The 15,000-nt window shown below is 41.5% G+C and overlaps 1 long non-coding RNA gene across 4 annotated transcripts in view; it reads left to right on the plus strand.

Annotated features, from left to right (window-relative positions):
* Positions 1-15,000, plus strand: part of LOC123514625 — a 122,646-nt gene that overhangs the window by 100,959 nt on the left and 6,687 nt on the right. For all 4 annotated transcript variants that reach the window (XR_006677650.1, XR_006677653.1, XR_006677652.1 and 1 more), the window contains one exon: positions 14,252-14,413. This is a non-coding gene — a long non-coding RNA (uncharacterized LOC123514625). The remainder of the gene's footprint in view (positions 1-14,251; positions 14,414-15,000) is intronic.

The raw sequence follows: 15,000 nt of genomic DNA on the forward strand, positions 1-15,000 counted from the left end.
TTAGATGACTTGTGCGCATAATGCCTCTGAAGTAAGGTTTTAGCTTATAAATGTCCTTCAACTCACTTTTCTCACATAATGTCTTGCAGTTAGGCTTTTGTGTTCAGGCTCCAACACACAAATGTCTTAGAGTTAGATTGTGATTCTTGGAGCCGCGATCTTTAGTACGTATGAGTCACATATACGTCCCCCACCTCCACTTCCACCTTCTCCTTACCCGCCTCCACACTCCACACCTATCACATACATGCTACATACAATTTATATTCTTCAAGGGCGTCCTACTTTAAACTTCCCTTAACCTGTGTCACCCTACTCAGCGCTGAACCATCCCCTCCCCAGCCCCTGCATCCCTCTCCCTGTGGCCTCCCTGTGCATTCACACTCTTACCTCCATGCACTACGCCCTGCTCTGGTATTTCCCTTCCCTTGGCTCTCCCCGCAGTTTCTCCTCCACCTCCAGTCCCCCATCTCATCATAAATGTTCTTGCACACCTCACCCTTGACACCTGACACCTTACTTTTATCCCCATTACCTTGTTCCTTGTTCTCGTGGCACCTTACTGTCTACTCACTCTCTATACCTCTATCTCCATACCCCCCTTCTGCCCTCCCTCATTTCATATCACTGACTTTGGCCTTCGTGGTGTCAGTTTTCACGTGCGTGGGTTTGATTTCCGTGTCAGTGCTGTGTTTGGATCAGTTTCCGGGGAGAATGTCAAAGGGAGTCGTGGGAAGGAGTGACGGTAGGAGAACGAGAGTGACAAAGAGATGTATGTGAGTTAGTAGGATGTCAGAGGTGAAGGTGCTGCACGGTTTAAGGGGTGGTGAAGGTAAAGTGTGTTAGTGCATAGCTGTGTTTCGAGGTTGTGGTGGTGGTGGTGGTGGTGGTGGTGGTGTGAGGGGCTAGGAAGTGTGTGGAGGTTGCGGTGAAGGGAGACGTGATGGAAATACAGAAATGCGGTCAGATTGTGTTGTGGTGAAGCATGGGCTAGTGTGAGGAAAAATACTATGAGGAAATACATTTAGTGGTTGTAATGAGGAAGGAGAGTGTTAAGCCGAAGTGGTTTGAAGGAGGAAAGGTGGTGTTTCTGGAGCAGTGGCGGAGTACCGTTGGCTATGAGATGGAGAGGGAAGGTGGAGTGGTAAGGAAGGGAGTGTGGAGGGAGGGCGTGGCTGTGATAGATAGAGGTCGGCCTGATGCCATCGCCAGCTAACATTCCACGTTCGCTCCCTGGACGGATCACTGTCACCGCCAATGCCCGTCACTGTACCGCCGCCTTAAAATCCTGGAATAACTTCTCAGTATACACCCAAACAGCCCTAAAAAAAAAAAAAAAAAAAAAAAATGTGGGGAGATCAGCTTAGGAAGACTTTTTATCAGACAGAAAATATTTTTTTCTTAAACTATCACCGTTTGCTTACATCCCGCTATAAAATAATACTTCACGAATGACCTCACAACTTCATACACGCAAGAAACAATTTATACGCGAACAGATATAAAAATCAGAAACAGCTTTGGAAGAAAGACTCGCTACCACACAGAACACTATCAAAACTGACTATTTTCTCGAAAACTCTTATGCCGTGTGCTTACATATTCACTATAATAAAATCACACTACACAAATAACCGCCTAAGAGATACTGAAATACCTCAAAAACTACACGTGAAAAGATACAACCGCCAGAAAAAAAATAAAACTCACTACCTTTCAGAACATTGTGAAAAAAAAAAACTAACTATGCCATCCCAGTAAACAGAGACTCAAGACAAACGTTTAGGAGTCTAGCAGTGAGCGAAACACGGGGCAAGAGACAAGAGTAGAAGTGGGGGAAGGCATGGACAGCGAGCTTTCTTGGTTAAGAAAGTACTAATAGCAATGGAATAAAGGACTTAATTCTGAAACACATTGCCGCGCCTCCACTACATTCCTGAGGCTCTACTTGCAGGTATGCTGTTTGTTTAAGTGTGTTTTTACGGCTCAAGTGACAGATTAACAAGATTTCTACATTATTAACCTCTTCAATACTGGGATGCATTTTTACCATGATTTTATGCATGATTAGACAATTTTATTGATATTAGGAGGAGTCTATGGAGGTGAGAAGATTAATGGCCACAGTCTTCACTATTTTAATCCCCACATAAGTTTCTGAAGCTGTATAAAATCACCAAATAGTAACCAGAATTAATATGGAAACGCATCATGGCACTGAATGGGTTAAAAAGATAAACACTTTAGAACGCGCCCTATAATTTCTGTGGCTTGTGAAAATAGTCGTGGCGGTGAGAGAGAGAGAGAGAGAGAGAGAGAGAGAGAGCAAAGCGTTTCTGAATACGGGTGTTAACAACCAAGAGGCAAATTCAAGGCGTCATATCCTATCATCGCGGTATATGTCCCCATCACCTCCGTCACCACCACCACCACCACCACCACCGCCGCCGCTGCCGTCGTCACTTTCCCCTTTGCAGGCTGGAGAGAAAGCCGGGGCACCCCAAGCCCTCCCTCGCTCCCTCAGACTAGCGGCGCCTTCCCTCCCTCCTTTCCCTCTCGTCTCGCCTCGCCCTTCCCTCCCCTTCCTCGCCTCCTCGCCGCCCTCTTCCTTGACATACCTTACGTCATATTTATCTCTCGCATTTCTCACTATTTTTTTCCCCTTTTTTCCTACCTTATTTGGTTTGAGAGAGAGAGAGAGAGAGAGAGAGTGTGTGTGTGTAGGGTGCAGGAGTGATGGAAGTGTCACGTCTTCTCGCCACACGGTCCAGCAAGAGGGAACACAATGATTAATGGACGAGCGGCAGTGAAACGAACAATCAGTGTGGAAGCTACTGGGTTGTGGGTAGGAAGGGAGGAAGGGAGGAAGAGCAACGGGGTGCCAAGACAGGGGTACTTGGCCGCCTCACTTACGTTTCTTTATATGTATCGGGACAAAAGAGTATCTAGAAAATAGGTGAATGATGAATAAATAGATGGATGAATAATAAAGAAAAGGAAAGAAAAGATGAGTAGAAGAACGAAAAAAATATAAGAAATAAGCAAGGATATAAACAAATAGGCAAACAAATAAATTGATTTATATACAAGGCAGAAAAAAAAAACAAGGAAAAATAAAGAAAATTAACATATTACCTAACTTAACCTAACCTAACCTTAACCTGACGCATTACGAAGATTCTCGTGAAATTATCTGCATAAAACTTATACAAAAGAGGAAAGAAAGAATGAGGACTCTGGCAACACTAAACATGATTAGTAGTATGAGGAAAAATTGAATGGAAAATAATTCCAGAAAACAACAAAAGCTGATGAAAATTGTAATGAAAGTTTGTTTTAAGGAATTATTCATTTAGAGAGAGAGAGAGAGAGAGAGAGAGAGAGAGAGAGAGTGACACGAAACACGATTTTCTAGACCTATATACAAGGAAAACTCTCTCTCTCTCTCTCTCTCTCTCTCTCTCTCTCTCTCTCTCTCTCTCTCTCTCTCTCTCAGTATTAGCATCAAGATTACTAAATGTATTGTTTTTTGTGTTTTTGTTGTTGTCATGCTTTACTTTTATGAATATAGCTTAGTAACAGTATTGAACAGTATTGTCTATTGCAACTCAAATCATTTTCATTGTAACTATATTAACATCATCTTTACTCGTATATTTTTTTCTTTTTTGTCTTTTCATACTTGTTTCTGGGCAGTTTTATAATAGTCACCTTTATTACTATTATCAATATTGTGATTAAAACTCCTAATACAATTTTTATTATACTATTATCGTTATTACTTATTACTTTTATTACTATCATTATTATTATTACAGTAACATCATTCTTCTTATTATTATTATTATTATTATTATTATTATTATTATTATTATTATTATTATTATTATTGTTATTATTGTTAGTACTATTGTTATTATATTTATTATCATTATTACCTTATTAATATTTTGTTATTGTTATTTCATCATTATTATTGCTGTTATTCTTGTTATTGTTATTACTTTCTATCAGTTCATAATTGACGTGTTGATTATTACATATAGAACACACTTGTTATAGAGATTTTTTTTCTTTTTATTAAGAAATGAATATCTAGTGACGAATATAGCTAAAGGCTGCTACGTCTGCTTTTTTTTTTTTTTTTTTGTGTGTGTGTGTTAGATCAAGTCCATAAAAGAGACACGGCTCGGTAGACAAAGGCTTTAACAACTTACGTATTTGTTATATTAATTGTAATGCAAATAGCCAATAAAGAAATCTCTCTCTCTCTCTCTCTCTCTCTCTCTCTCTCTCTCTCTCTCTCTCTCTCTCTCTCTCTCTCTCTCTCTCTCTCTCTCTTGTTTGATGTAAGAATGCGAAGGTGTTGATAGCCATCTGATATTGTTGCTGTTGTTGATGTTGTTCGTGGTGGTGGTGGTGGTGGTAGTGGTGATGGTGGTGATGATGTTCATGATGGTTGTTTTATGTTGTTAGAGTAATAATAGTACAGTAGTAGAAGTAATAGTAGTAGTAGTAGTAGTAGTAGTAGTAGTTGTTGTTGTTGTTGTTGTTGTTTTTGTTATTGTTATTGTTGTTTTAGCAGCAGTAGTAGTAGTGATAAAGTGATAGAAATAGCATGTAGTAGTAACAATGGTAATAGTAGAAGTAGTGGTATTACTAGAGGAGTTAATGGTGAAAGTGGTGTTACTGGTAATAGTGGTGGTGGTAGTGGTATTGGTAGTGACATTAGTAGCGACTGTGGTAGTGGTGATACTGTTAGTAGTAGTAGTAGTAGTAGTAGTAGTGGTAGTAGTAGTAGTAGTAGTAGTAGTAGTAGTAGTAGTAGTAGTAGTAGTAGTAGTAGTAGTAGTAGTAGTAGTAGTAACCGCAGCAGTAACAGTAGTAGTAGTACGAGTAGTAACAGTAGTAGATAGTAACAGAGTAATAGTAGTAGTAGCAGCGGTAATGGTGATGGCACTGGTACTTGTAGTGCTAACGTCAGTGATGGTGGTGGTGGTGGTGGTGGTGGTGGTGGTGGTGGTGATGGTGGCAGCAGCGGTAAATGACATCACGAGGGGGGGGCAAGGTAGATCGTCCATCCCTGGGGCTTGTCTGATGCCATGGTGGTGTCCAGAGGTGGTTGTGGTGGTGGTGGTAGTTGTGGTGGCATCAGAAAGCCAGGTTAAGAATGGGAAATGGATGATGGTGGTGATGGTGGTGGTGGTGGTGGTGGTGGTGGTGGCTTCAGAAAGCCTGGTTAAGGATGGGAAATGGATGATGGTGGTGATGGTGGTGGTGGTGGCATCAGAAAGCCAGGTTAAGGATGGGAAATGGATGATGGTGGTGGTGGTGGTGGTGGCGGCGGTGGCGTTGTAGGGAGGGGAGGGGCACATCCCTGGGGCTCGTGTGCTGCCGTGGTGATGAGGGTGAAAGCGGCGCCCACAATGACATTCCCACCTGTTGCCATCCCCGCCGCCCCCTCGCGAGCACACCTGTCCACGATAATTGACTCCGGGCCAGGTGCAGGACGGGACCGTATAAGGAAGAGAAAGAGGAGGAGGAGGAGGAGGAGGAGGAGGGATGGGGGCAAGAGGAGGAGGAGGAAAGGTAGAAAAAAAACAGAAAAGAGAGAATGGGTGTGGATGATAACTGTCATTAAGGGAAACTCATCTTTTTCCCCAACTATACATTAAGACGCAAAAGATAATGCTCTCTCTCTCTCTCTCTCTCTCTCTCTCTCTCTCTCTCTCTCTCTCTCTCTCTCTCTCTCTCTCTCTCTCTCTCTCTCTCTCTCTCTCTCTCTCTCTCTCTCTCTCTCTCTCTCTCTCTCTCTCTCTCTCCATCCCTACTTTCCCTCTCCCATTCCCTTCACCATCTGTCAAAAACTCAAGCACCTCCTTACACCTCCCCTACCTACCTACTCTCCTCCTCCTCCTCCTCCTCCTCCTCCTCCTCCTCCTCTTCCTCCTGCTCCTCCTCCTCCTCCTCCTCCATTTCTCCCTTTCCCATCCTTCTCTTTCACGCAGGCTGCTTCCCTTACTTTCTCTCCCCTCCCCCTTCTGTTCCTGCACTTTCATTTCATTATCCTTTTTTGTTTTCTAGTTCCTACGGTCTTACGCTTTCCAGTGCCCTTCCTTCTCCTTTTGTTATTATTGTTTTTGCTATCTTGTTTTCCTTTTTTCTTTTCGTATTCCTTTTGTTGTTTTTTTCCCTTGAACTCTTTTTTTCCCTCAGCTTCATCATTTGTTGTTCCGTGATTTTATTTGTGTTGTGTGAAGTTCTCTTGATTTTTTTACTCGATTCTTATTTTATTCCCCTTTTGATCTCTTTCCCCTTTTGCTTCTGTGCTTTCCTCGCTCTGTTTTGATTAATTTCACTCACGATATTGCGCTTTGCTGTGTTTTGCTGTGTTTTGCTGTGCTGTGCTGTGCTGTGCTGTGCTGTGCTGTGTGTGTGTGTGTGTGTGTGTGTGTGTGTGTGTGTGTGTGTGTGTGTGTGTGTGTGTGTGTGTGTGTGTTGTCATTGGGTTACTCATGTTTTTTACCATGGTGTTTGTACGTATGTATGTACGAGTAGTATTTATTCATCTCTTCGATTCTCCCTCGAGTATTGTTTCCCAAAGCAGTGGCCACGAAAACAACAACAAAAAAGGCTTCTCACGACTCCCTGTTCAGATATTCCCTTCCTGCTTGTCCAGAATTTCCCATGTTGTTTTATTTTTAGTGCCTTTTTTTCACACTCTCCTCTCCGTTATCCTTTCACCCTCCATGTAACTTTTCCCTCTTATTTGCATTCTCAGTTTCGCTTACATGTGTTTCCTATGTAAATATATATTAGAGGGGGAAAACGAATATAGAAAGGATGAAGAAGTGAGGTAATGAATATCTAAAAGACAAAAGACAAGTTTAAGAAGGTGTGAGAGGAAGAAAAACATGAGAAAAAGGAAAAAAAATCAGTTGAAGTTTGTGTAGTATAAAAGAATGAGGGAGAAAATTGCAATAGTTTAGAGTAATAGGAAGTTAGGAAAATAAAGAGGTCACACTATTACTACTACTACTACTACTACTACTACTACTACTACTACTACTACTACTACTACTACTACTACTACTACTACACTCTGCCTCCTTTCTCCCACGACCCATCATGGAAACAGCCTTTTATTCCCAACATTTACCTTCGACATGTTAAGCACACACTATAGAGTTGATCCATCACTCTTCAAAGTTCCCTTTCACTCTCCGCAAGCAACACAGTGCCATCTGCAAACACACACTCACGCTACCTGTCACAGTCCTCACGTGACTCCATTATTTTGTTTTATTCTTTGCTCTACCATACATTTCCTTATAGTTCAATCACCTCTCTTAAAGAACCATAATGAATAAAGAAATTGGGAAGTGGTGAAGTGAATCGCATGTGTGTAAGCAGTTATTGTTGTAGTAGTTCTTGGTATAGCTTTTGTTTTGTCAAGCTTCATAATGTTAGTGATAGTGGTGGTGGTCCATGGTGGTGGTGGTGGTGGTAGTGGAGGTGAATCATTACTCCCATGAAATTTCCAGCTAGTTTCCTTTGTGTTTATCTCATGCGTGAATACAATGAATGGAGGTACTAGAAGTAATTAATCACTATGAGTATTATTAAAAAGACACTGATACTCATTGTCTTTACTGTGTGTGTGTGTGTGTGTGTGTGTGTGTGTGTGTGTGTGTGAGTGAGTGTGTGAGTGAGTGTGTGTTTAGTGTAGTGTCCCTCCTTGTGTTATCCTTTGCGCGCACACACACACACACACACACACACACACACACACACACACACACACACACACACACACACACACACACACACGGGACAGGGGAGACGAAGAATCAACAGGCAAGTAGCAAGTCACATACAAGATCCGTGGAAGGTAAAAGGAACACTGACTGCCCTGCTCTGCTTCCCTGATGGAGGGTTGCGTCACCACCACCACTACCACCACACGTGTATACCGACAAAATTGTAAAACACACACACACACACACACACACACACACACACACACACACACACACACACACACATGTTAAAGGTATGTCACATAATAAAAAAAAAATTCAACACTTACTACAATCTCTCTCTCTCTCTCTCTCTCTCTCTCTCTCTCTCTCTCTCTCTCTCTCTCTCTCTCTCTCTCTTCTTCTTCTTCTTCTTCTTCTTCTTCTTCTTCTTCTTCTTCTTCTTCTTCTTCTTCTTCTTCTTCTTCTTCTTCATGTCATCATCATCATCATCATTATTATTATTATTATTATTATTATTATTATTATTATTATTATTATTATTATTATTATCCTTTATTATCTCCTCTTACACTTGCTCACTCACTCAATCACTGAACCTCCCACTAAATCACTCACTCACTCACTCACTCACTCACTCACTCACTACCATATGAGTGAAGACTTATTAGCTTACTTCTTTTGACTTAGTACTACTCTCCACTCCTCCTCCTCCTCCTCCTCCTCCTCCTCCTCCTCCTCCTCCTCCTCCTCCTCCTCCTCCTCCTACCCTCGCTGCTTCTAGAGATCGGCCACCACCACCACCACCACTAGGGGCACGGCAAGGCGAACCGCTTCCTGCTCTCATCCAGGTCAAGAAATTTTTTTTTTTTTCTCTTTCTCTTGTAAGGTAGGCATAATTCGGTTACTTGTCTTCATTTTTCTATGAAACTCACCACCTAAAACTTTCGTTGTCTTAGTTCTCTTGTTGAAAGTCCCTCTCTCTCTCTCTCTCTCTCTCTCTCTCTCTCTCTCTCTCTCTCTCTCTCTCTCTCTCTCTCTCTCTCTCTCTCGTTTAAAGAAAAGAAAGATAAAAATGACAAAAAACTCACGAAAAAAAGGACAAGAAGAAATGACAAATATAAAGAATAGCACTACTACTACTACTACTACTACTACTACTACTACTACTACTACTACTACTACTACTACTACTACTACTACTATTACTACTACTATTACTACTGCTACTACTACTACTACTACTAAGCAAACATTTCCTGCACGCGTCACTGTACTATACAATCACGTCACACTGATACAAGAGAGAGACCAAGAGATGACCTTCTTTCCCCTTCCAATTCGATGTTGTAGCCCTGGAAAGGAAATCATGTTTACGTCATTATCCCTCCTCCCTTCTCTCTCTCTCTCTCTCTCTCTCTCTCTCTCTCTCTCTCTCTCTCTCTCTCTCTCTCTCTCTCTCTCTCTCTCTACCATCCCGTCATTATCTCTATCCTTAACTTTCCATTTCAATGACGGGGAAAGCGAGTCCTTGAGAGAGAGAGAGAGAGAGAGAGAGAGAGAGAGAGAGAGAGAGAGAGAGAGAGAGAGAGATTTGAGGATGAGGCGGGAATGTCGGATGGAGGACGGGATAGAGGCGAGGAGTCAGGTTTGGTGAGGGACTTTCACTCTCCGCTGTATGAAAGTGGTAGCTTGTCTGTCCGGTGTGTGTGTGTGTGTGTGTGTGTGTGTGTTAGAAGGTTCGTACAATGGACATCAAGAAACCCACGATTGTTGTTTTAGTATTCAGGTATAAATTGGTCGTAATGATAATAGTGGTGGTGGAATTGATGGTGTTGTTGTTGTTGTTGTTATTGTTTTTGTTGTAGTTGATGGTGGTTGTGATTGTGACAGTCTTGGTGGTTTTGTTAATGGTGATGTTGTTGCTATTGGTGTAGATAGTTTGCATATATTTTTTTTCTTGTTTCTTTCCGCGCCATGAACTATATAAACACGAAGGTATGTGATCCCTCCAATGCGATACAATAACATTCTTGACTCAGAGTAATGTAAATTGTATGTTCCCGTATTCCTGCGTGTGTTATTACAGGTACGGGACAACATGATGCAAACACCTCATGAACGCCGTGATTGAAATCTTGAAGTGGTGGGAAGCTCGCGTGAAAAATGTGCACCCTTTGTATACACGTGTAAACTTTTCGCACAGGTTCTGACTTATTGCCAAAAGATCTATACATAATTCATGAGTAGCATTGTGTGTGTGTGTGTGTGTGTGTGTGTGTGTGTGTGTGTGTGTGTGTGTGTGATCACTAGCTCTTTATTCCACAGCTATACGTCAGGTCAGTGCGAGGACGCTCTTTGTAACTTTTCATGGTCGTGGGCGAGCTGGTCATGTCCTTGGCTTGACATTCACGACACTGGACTCAAGACACATGTTCCAACGCGGGAGTTTCGTAATCCTTCACTGGAAATTAAGAAAAATATCACGTTGCTTCCAGGAAATATGGTAAAGTCAACCTTGAAAGATTCATAAGGAAACTATTTCGTCGATTTACGTAGCTAACATGACCTTAGTATGTATTGTAGAAAAAAATTTACTATTCTACACACACACACACACACACACACAGACACACACACGCACGCACGCACACACACACACACACACACACACACACACACACACACACACACACACACACACACACACACACACGTATTTTAGGAGGTCACAATGGACTTAACTTCGTTCGGATTCTAACTTTCACTGTCGATGGTCGTTTGTTTTTGTAATGTGTTGCCTCCACCGGTGGGTGAATCAGTCCCCCTCTCCGCTCTCCACCCTCCGCCCCCGCCCCTGCTCCCGTAAAGGTTGCCACACTGGATGAGCAATATTAGAATAATGCCGCCCCGAAAGCCCCTAGTTCCGGGTTGAGGGCCGCACCGGTGCCTGGAGAGTTGGGCGGCGGAAAGGTCGGCGGGGAGGTGGTGATGGTGGTGGTGGAGTGGTGGTAGTAGTCCTAGGCGAGGAGCGAGTGCCTGTTGTAAGTACGAGGGTGTCTGTAGGTATGGATGTAGAGGTGAGTGAATAAGGTATTGCTGGATAGTATGGAAAAAATACTAACAGAGTAAAGTTTTCGATATAGACAAAATTACTGCTTCGCTTGACTGAGTGTGCGTGGCCCTCGCCTTTTTCTAGGTCACTTCCTGACCTCACATATACGATGTGTCACTATGACCTCGTAGGTACAGGAAGGCGTCTGGAGGTCACCGATGGCTGCATGAGATGACCTTTCCTGGGGCGGCGCGGTGGGGACTTGGACCGTTCCTAAAAGGAGATCATTTCGGCGGCCACTTGACGGCCTCAGCACAGCCTTGGCCGCAGCGCTATGCGTCCCGCTACTGGAGAACACGCCTGACGGAGAGGCGCCGGGGACACGGAGGTGCCGGGGCATGCTTGGCGATCAAGATCCTGTGTGACGCTTCGGGCTGTTTTCTAAAGACAGATATGAAAGAAAAGGTTGCTATGGGTGTTTTCTCTTACTGATGATACAGAACTAATGTTGATGTATCACTAATATTATGAGGCGTCTTTGAAAGTCCCTGTGACTTTCAGTAAATTCTGGTGAAGTACTGATGAAACCAGAATGTCTGCAAATATGATCTCTGTATTCTTCGTTTTCACTATTCGCATATATATATATATATATATATATATATATATATATATATATATATATATATATATATATATATATATATATATATATATATATATATATATATATATATATATATATATATATATATATATATATATATATATATATATATATATATATATATATATATATATATATATATATATATATATATATATATATATATATATATATATATATATATATATATATATATATATATATATATATATATATATATATATATATATATATATATATATATATATATATATATATATATATATATATATATATATATATATATATATATATATATATATATATATATATATATATATATATATATATATATATATATATATATATATATATATATATATATATATATATATATATATATATATATATATATATATATATATATATATATATATATATATATATATATATATATATATATATATATATATATATATATATATATATATATATAATAATAATAATAATAATAATAAAGGCAGAAATATTTAGGCGAACGTAATTTCTACTTATTTATTTATGTATTTACCTATTTATTTATTGTATTTACTTATTCTTTAGTACATGTCAGCCTTGCTAACCGTACAGTACATCAGCATCTTATTGTTTCTTTTCCTATAGTGGCTGTAGAGACCAGTCGAGCCAAGGAGGACAGAGTTACCTTACGTAGTGGTGACAGTGTCTAGAACACATCCTACCAATACACACACGCGAGAGATTAATGCTGAAACACTCACACACACACACACACACACACACACACACACACACACACACACACACACAGAAGGATGCCAGATAAGAGTGAAAGCGGGCCTTGGTATACCTTTCTCCGATGATAGTGAAACCTAGACCAGCGGGTGCCAGCTGTGCGAGAAGACACTCGCGGCCCCACCTGGGTACGGTACTGCTGTGTGTGTGTGTGTGTGTGTGTGTGTGTGTGTGTGTGTGTGTGTGTGTGCTATACCGTTCGCTCCTTCCGTATAAATGCGTTTTGGTTTTACAGTTTTATATATTTTTCTTATGTGTGTGTGTGTGTGTGTGTGTGTGTGTGTGTGTGTGTGTGTGTGTGTTGGAGCCATCAGCAGGCCACGCACCAGTCACCCCCAGCAGGTGCGTGCCGAGGTCAGGGTCAGGAAGATGCTCCAAGTCACGGCGCTGGGGTGGTCGTGAGCGAGGCGCCGCGACCCCTATGTGAGTCTGGAGAGGGTTGGCGACGATAGGGTTTTTGGTTCATTGCGGCACGCTTCACCCTCACCCGCCGGCCTGTCTCTACTTGCTTCTGTTCCTTGCAGTGAGTGGCTGATGTGCTCATCGCCGCATGTTATATCTAGCATTCTCGAGGTAGCGGTCCAAGTAGTGATACGAGAAGCATTGGTGTGAAAATGCGAGATGTTTGGAGAGTTCAAGGCGGGCCACTGCGATTATTGGACAGCTGCGTGATGGGAAAGCCGTGAGAAGAGTTGTAATGTATATGACGGGAGAAAGGATCCTGGGAATGGTAATATGCAATGTCTTTATAACCATGATCACCATGAAAATAACTTAAAATCATTGGCGTGTATCTGTAAATTATCCAGCAGGTTTCGTTGACCGGACTGCTCTCCAGTGTGTGTGTGTGTGTGTGTGTGTGTTTAATTGAACAATGTATAACTAGCGAAGCCGCTCAAATATATTTATATGTTAACGAGTGTTAATGAATATCATGGAAACGCCACAAAACCAGCTTTCGTAACGCCTAGGAAAAAGACTGATATTGATTATTATGAGTCACCATTGCCTAGAACTGACAACATATTGCTGAAAAGCCTTTGTAGTAAAACTGTAGAGTGCATGTGTCTTTAGTTTACAGCTTCATGCTTAAATGATTGCAAGAGCCTCTCCGGCCTAGGTCTGAAATTAAGTATAAACTAACATGCGAACAACATATAAAAGTATAAATTATATTAGAAAAGATTTAGAAAATAGATAGATGAGAAAAGACGAAACACGGCAGAACAATGGTAAACCACAAGATATTGCAGTGTAGTTAAGGACAATTAGAATAATGCCTAATTCGGTCAGAACACCGTTCCTGCCAACTGCATACTAGCATTGTGCAGTGCCTGGCAAGGAACAATGTGATGCGTTGATGTACTGCAACCCTGCCACACATCTTGCACTTACTCCCCCCTGTCCTCTTTGGTTAACTTTCTGTAATTAAAAGCAGTCATATTCACAACAGTTTGCCTGCAGAGTCACTCTTTACCGGCCCCTAAGCTGACAGCCGGTGGACAGTTATATTCATTTGGCATGAGAACATTATCCTCGGTACACATAATCTCCATTCACGTCTCCCAGATTTTCCGCCAAGGGCGCCGTGATCTTCCTCAGCAGCTGACGTGGCATATCAGTAAATACGAGTACAGTTTCTTGCATAACACAGGAACAGACCTATACCTGCATGTGTACGTACGGGGTGGTTTTGGCAGCTGGATATTCATGGCTGCTTGATGTGACGCTGAGTCTTTTTTTTTTTTATGAGAAAAGACATTCTAGATTTGGATTGAAGAATATATAATTAGAGTTACCATTATGGACTCATTTTGCATTAGATCTTTAATTGTTGTTAGCGTTATGGGATCGTTGAACCACGTTACATATCCTACAGTGTGTGTGTGTGTGTGTGTGTGTGTGTGTGTGTGTGTGCACGCACTCACACATATGTCTCTGTCTAGATGTATAATTTTTTTTTTTTTTTCATTGTAGGAAGATGTAAAGTATTCAGCGCTTTGACGGGACGCTTCACCGAACCCATGAAGCAGCTTCACTGCCTGGCGCGTGGCGGGGCAAGGCAGGCAGTCGCTCGTGTTGCAGCGTGGCGGGCGGAAGGTCTTTCTCCACCGGAATTAGGAAGTGTAACAGTAAGAAGTAAGTGGCTTTGTTGTTTGGAGACACCTTTCAAAGTGAATATTGTGCGGTAATTGATGAAATGGTTGATAGGTATTGTGAGGAGATTCCGCTGTAATGCATCACACGCGGCGCAGTAGAACAGTGGGACAGATTATTTCTGTAGCTACCAGGCCCTTGATTGTTGGTGGAAATACAATGAAAGGAGTGTTACTGAAGGCAATCATATGCAAGTGTGAACATTGGCAGCCTGATATTCACAAATTCATTATTTATATTTTATAATTATCGGGAGTCATAATTGCTCGTTAAACCATATAAGGCATTTCGCTCAGTGTTGAGGTGTAGCTTATGTAGAGCTAGACTGATACTTGTTGGTCATTCATTAGTGGATCGTGTCAAAGGGAAGGATTATTTACTATATGCATCAAGTGTATGTATCATGAAAACTAGTTAAACTACTTAGCGTAATTTCTGATGATAGTGCAGTGTGAAGAGGCAGAGGAAGGATGGGTGTGATATCGTTGACTACAGAACACCTCGGCCATACGTTGCCTGACAGTGACTTGTGCAGCTGTGTCTGTACATGACCCCACACCAACAAATAC

This window comes from Portunus trituberculatus, chromosome 38 (genome assembly GCF_017591435.1).
Source record: "Portunus trituberculatus isolate SZX2019 chromosome 38, ASM1759143v1, whole genome shotgun sequence".
In the NCBI taxonomy this organism is placed as follows: domain Eukaryota; kingdom Metazoa; phylum Arthropoda; class Malacostraca; order Decapoda; family Portunidae; genus Portunus; species Portunus trituberculatus.